Genomic DNA, 6,000 nt, shown 5'->3' on the forward strand with positions numbered 1-6,000 from the left:
TTTAACAAATTTTGACCTAACGTGTAAATGTTGACAAAATTTTGACTTTTTTTGACAAGTCAAAAAATAATCGCCCTAGTCATAACCAAACCGCTTATTAAACCTGTTCGTTCGAAACAGAATAAGTTGACCAGAAGAGGTTTACTCAGTATTTTAATGATGAATTCCTAGTTTTTGCTCAACTTAGCTATCTTTTCTTCATTTTCAGGTGTTTTCAGCGCCTGTGACGTTGGTCTTCTTTGCTTATAGTTTACTACTTACTCAAGAAAACAAAGTGACCAGCTCCGCAATAAACGTACCAGTAAATACAGTTATTGTTGTTAAACACACCTTATTTGGTTAGTTATATAAAAGGGCGTTTTTACGCGTGTTAAGGACTGCAAATTTACAATAACACTTGGGTATACGATCTATATGTACATTTTGAATTAACGTCTCGGTTGAGTAATTTGTAAAACCACTCAAGTCCAAGTCAAGTCTCAGTCAAGTGATAATTCGACCAAGTCAATTCCTAGTCAAGTCCTTGTCAAAAAATCGTTAAACTATTAAAATTAGTACAATCGACCGAATACGAGCAAAAACGCAACTAAAAAATAATGTAAACGCATCATATAGCAAGCAAATTGTTGTGTAAACAGTTAGATAAATGACTCTACAAAAAATTCAATACAAAAAAATGTGCTTAATGAATCCTCTGTATTTCAACCCAAGTCATTTGTCCAAAAGATTTAAGTCAATGCCCAAAAGTCAAGTCAAGTAATTTTGCCAAAAGGACTTTAAGTTAATTTATTTAAAAAATGTGACTTAAGTGCACAAGGGAACACTGATTCTGAGTTTGGTACTTCGCACCTCGTACTGTGGACTGTGGAAGCTTCGAATAGTCTTACTCTAGAGTCTAGAGTCCTATTTAAAGCAGGTATCCGACTTCGCCGAGTCCCGAATCCAGATACGAAAGTCGAAGTTTGCTTTTTTCATCTCTGGGTTCACGAGGCAACTGTTGGGTGGCCGTTTTTTCTTAATTATTAATATTGCAATAGCCAAAAAAAAGACTTTCCCAGATAACAATCGCTGCGTTGTTTGTAAAGTATGGCTGAAATTTCTTTAACAACTCGATATCGGATCGGCACCGATACCGATACCACCCTAGTATCGGGCAAGGACGGACAATATTACTTGGTATCGGGTATCGGCCACGGTCCGATATTACACTTGTAATACCCAAGCGGACTTGACTACCAAACTCCTCCCATTAATGAAAGGCCATACCTGGCCGCCGACTTTGTATTTTACACTTGAGATACCTAATGGGTTTTATGTTTCTTGTATTTAATTAATGCTACAATAGCATCTTTATCATTTGTTAGAAGGGTTTAATGAGAAAATTTAAAGAAAATAATTTAAATAAAATAAAAATCACAACATGTCAACATTGCACTCCAAAATGAAATCACAAAAACTGCAAGAATTTGTGATGACGTTTATTTGCACGAAGCCCCCAATAACCGCCTAAATCAAATCAATAGTGTCAATACCGGTAATATGCTGATGCCGAGAAAAAGTTATAAGTATGCACAGCATGGTCGTTTCATTTTCTAAGTCACATAAACGTTAACAACAATTCCTATAAAACACTGTTGTAATAAATAGTCACAGTGACACTAATATGCACGAAATTTCTGTCAAGTGACCCTTCGGGTACACGGACACCTGTTTGATAAACACTATGTACATAACAACACAGGTTTCGACCTATGTTAAGACCTATGTCCAGAGCCCGATGTACATCGGCGTCACAGTTCTTCAGGGGAGTATTATGTCAGCCAATTGTGATGCAATAGTCAACTCGACGCAATATTTTGACATGTCAGGTGTGTGAATACTGTTTTAAACTGATTTTTGTAAAAAGATTTAATTGCCATCATTATTCGGTTGAGATAATGTTGAGCTCTTTTATTCGTTAACCTCCAGCCGAAATTGGAAAACTGCTTGTGGCCAAAGGTGGTCAAAGTATTGCTGATGATTGCGCCAACAACCCACTGTACAGGTCAGCCAGCCTTCGTATCACTAATGCTGGTACTTTGTCGTACAAGTACATCTTTCATCTGCATGTGACCAGTGATGTAACTTGGCTTGAAAATACGTTGCGGGAAATGTTAAAGGAAGCTGAGGAACGTGGAGTTAGATCGCTCGCAATGCCTCCAGTTGGAACAGGTAGACGATAAGTGTTAGGCGAAATATTTTTGATAATCATTTGCAAAGCCATAAAGGTCAACTAGAACGACATCGTCTTGAAGTTGTAATACGAGCTTGCATCATCTTCAGTTAATGTGACTGAATAAAAGGGGTGGTTGTTAGCAATATCTACTCGATCCTTTTGGCTTTGCAATTCGTTATCAAGCAACATTACAGATTCGTATACAGTGTACAAAAGGATTTTTGTTTCACAAATATGTTAAATTGTGTGTATGGAGCTGTAAGCTATTACAGTAGACTGCTTTTAAAAAATAAATATTTCCTAATATTAACTCTTATTTAAACACTTTTTATTGCTTTACTTAGGCGGCATTGGATTACAAGCCCAGGAGGCCGCTACATGCATCAGAAAAGCCATAATCAGATTTGAACATACAATTCCCAACTATCTGCAAAGCATCTCGATTTATGTGTTTCAACAAGCAATGGTGGCAACATTTAAACAGGAGTTCCCACCATCGCGAAATCATGTCTTTGGTTCAGGTTAAAAATTTTTGTACAAGAGGCTAATTATACTTTCAAGTAGCATTTCGCCCAGTAAACCATCTTACAAATTGGCAACAACACTGAACCTATGAATTCAGTTATACACTTATATTTCCGTTTACTGTACCTTGGCGAACATTTCTACTCGATTCATTATTTTGCTTCACCCAATCCTCTTTTTATATTTTATACAGTTTATCCTCACCTTCGACTTAAACGCCCGTTTACACAACAGTTGCGCTGAGCTGAGCTAAGCGTAATTTGCATTTAATTTCTATTGTTTCGAGATTTTCACGCTTTGCTCAAACTCAAGGCCCGCGCAGCTATAGAAAAACGTTACGTGTTCGAGCGGCTTTTCCACTCAGCTCAGCGCAGCTGTAGTGTTAACGGGCCTTAAAACTTGATTTGAAATGTTTTTTAGGTCTTCCATCCCACTGGGAGAGCATGGAAGGACAACTTAAACGAGTAAATCTTCTAAAAACCTCTCAGGAATACCAACATGTTCTGGCACTCTTCAATAACACTCTTCGAAAAAATGTTTCAAAGGTATGTTGAAAGAATTTAATGGTTACTTCACTCCTATATTATTGCTATTTTAACCTCTTTAAAAGTAAATCCGCTTACATTTTAATGGTTGTCAGATTGAACGCATCCAAAACCCAACACTCTACAAACAATATCAAGCCCAAAAAGTAAAGGTTACTGACGTAATAGCTGGATGTAGATCAATTATAACAAGAGAATTATTTCATGGAACCGATGCTAGTAAATGTGATAGCATTTGTAACCAAGGCTTCGATAAAGGTCATTCTGGCGTTAATGGTAAGTCAAACAAAATGTTAACATCTGAACAATATTTTACGACCAAAAGTTGTGTTTTTATGTAAATTATAGCTGCTAGACACAATCGTATTTAATATGCTAAAATTTGTTAATCAAAAGAGTCTCTAAATACCACTTATTACAAAACATATTCAATAACTCTGTGTATAAACTTTACTCGAGATGTATTTTATATCCATCTCTTCAGGTACTGTGCATGGGAAAGGTGTGTACTTCGCTACAACTGCCAAACATTCGAATTCATATGCAAAAGGAAACCCCAAGCATATGTTTCTGGCTGAAGTTATAACTGGAGAATATTGCAGAGGCAATTCTTCTATGAATGTTGCCCCGAATCAACCAAATGGCTCGCCTTATGATAGCGTTGTAGACAACATGGCAAACCCATCTATGTTTGTTGTGTTTAAAGATACAAGCGTTTATCCCGCTTACCTTGTAATTTACAATTAGTTTTGACAAATATGTACAACAATGTAATCTAATTTTTTTACCACGTGCGCAGGTGGCCAAAAATTTTTATTTGAGCTTTAAAACAGTGCACAAAGTGCACAAATTTTGAAACTTAAAATCGTCTAAGGGAGTTTAGCGAAAGAGGTTTTGTTCTTTAACTATTAACCCACTAATATCTTTTAACCCACTAATATCTTTTAACCCACTAATATATTTTAACCCACTAATATCTTTTAACCCACTAATATCTTTTAACCCACTAATATCCGCGGCAGATGATTTATCTATACACTTTTGCTTTCTAGACATATAACCTTTATTAACCGTTCAGACATGACATATGTATTTCTTCTAATGTAATTTACCTAAGCTTGTTTTTTTCATTTTTTATCGCACTTTTTGCTAAAATAAAAGGTATTTTGTAGTTTTAGTTACACATAGTTTAAATAAACTCATTTAGTCGCTTTTTTCGTACGTAGTTTATATAAAACTTATTTAGTCACTTTTTGTACTCATATACGTAGTTTATATAAAACTTGTTTAGTCACTTTTTGTACTCATATACGTAGTTTATATAAAACTTATTTAGTCACTTTTTGTACTCATATACGTAGTTTATATAAAACTTATTTAGTCACTTTTTGTATTCATATACGTAGTTTATATAAAACTTATTTAGTCACTTTTTGTACTCATATACCTAGTTTATATAAAACTTATTTAGTCACTTTTTGTATTCATATACGTAGTTTATATAAAACTTATTTAGTCACTTTTTGTATTCATGTACGTAGTTTATATAAAACTTATTTAGTCACTTTTTGTATTCATATACGTAGTTTATATAAAACTTATTTGAGAATTCTTTGCTTGCATGTAGCTTAAACATAACTAATGAGAAAAGTATTTGTTACTGAAAGTGTTATATTTCAATATTGTTGACAAATAAGGATCATGTGGATTACATAAGACGTTTTGCGTTCGAAATTTGTCAAAACAAACATTTCAATTGTTTTACATTTTAATCTAGTTGCGCATTTTCTTGAAAAAAAAGAAATATTAAATAATTAATTCATTACATTTTTTTACTCTTTTTTTTAATTTTTTCGCCGTGCAAAAAAAATCGCGATTGCCGTTGAAAGTTGTTTTGTTTAAAAAATAGGTTGACCAAATGTTAAGTCCAAGGCAGGATAAAGTATGACGTAATGCTTAATGCAGCTACTCGCAACGATAAAAATTGTTTAAATAAGATTATGTATTTTTCAGTCGTATGTTGACATAGGAGAAAAATGATACATTACGTCATACCTTATCCTGACTAATTTGGTCAAAGAATTTTCCGTTTTGTGTCGTTCTAACGGTTTAGCAATAAACTATTTCACAAAACAAAAAGTAGGCTATTATAAAAGCAAGATGTCTAAATACTCGATCTAGAAAATTTGTCTCTTTTTAAAAGTTTTCACCTTACAGAGCATAATATGAAATAATTACGAAATAACTTGACTTGACTTAATTGCCCTTGTTTATTTTTAAAGCCATTTAAAAATTACTTATTTACAACACTAATAGAAACATCCAAAAGCAATACATTGACGCATATTTGACAATAAAAAACATCAGAAATTTAATGTCCTGGGACCTAGCCTACAGTACCTCAATAGAAACGTACAAAAACAAAAAGACAATTCATGACGAGACTTAGACGAGCATTTTAGTATCCAAACTTCACTTCAATCAACCTTATCGAAACTCGTTTATTTATAGTTTATCTGGTGCTTTAAACAACCACCAGGGTCATTTTTGCACCTTGCTGGGGTACAACTTTCAATCTTGACTGAAAAATAATATATCTGAAATTAAGCAAACATTTAATTACTTAATCCGCATTGTGCCGCAGCATTTTAAAGCAAACATTAATTGCTTGCTTTTCAACTTCAAATCAGGTTAATCATTGTACATTCTCACACT

Source organism: Ascidiella aspersa, chromosome 2 (genome assembly GCF_963924565.1).
Source record: "Ascidiella aspersa chromosome 2, kaAscAspe10.2, whole genome shotgun sequence".
Lineage (NCBI taxonomy): Eukaryota > Metazoa > Chordata > Ascidiacea > Phlebobranchia > Ascidiidae > Ascidiella > Ascidiella aspersa.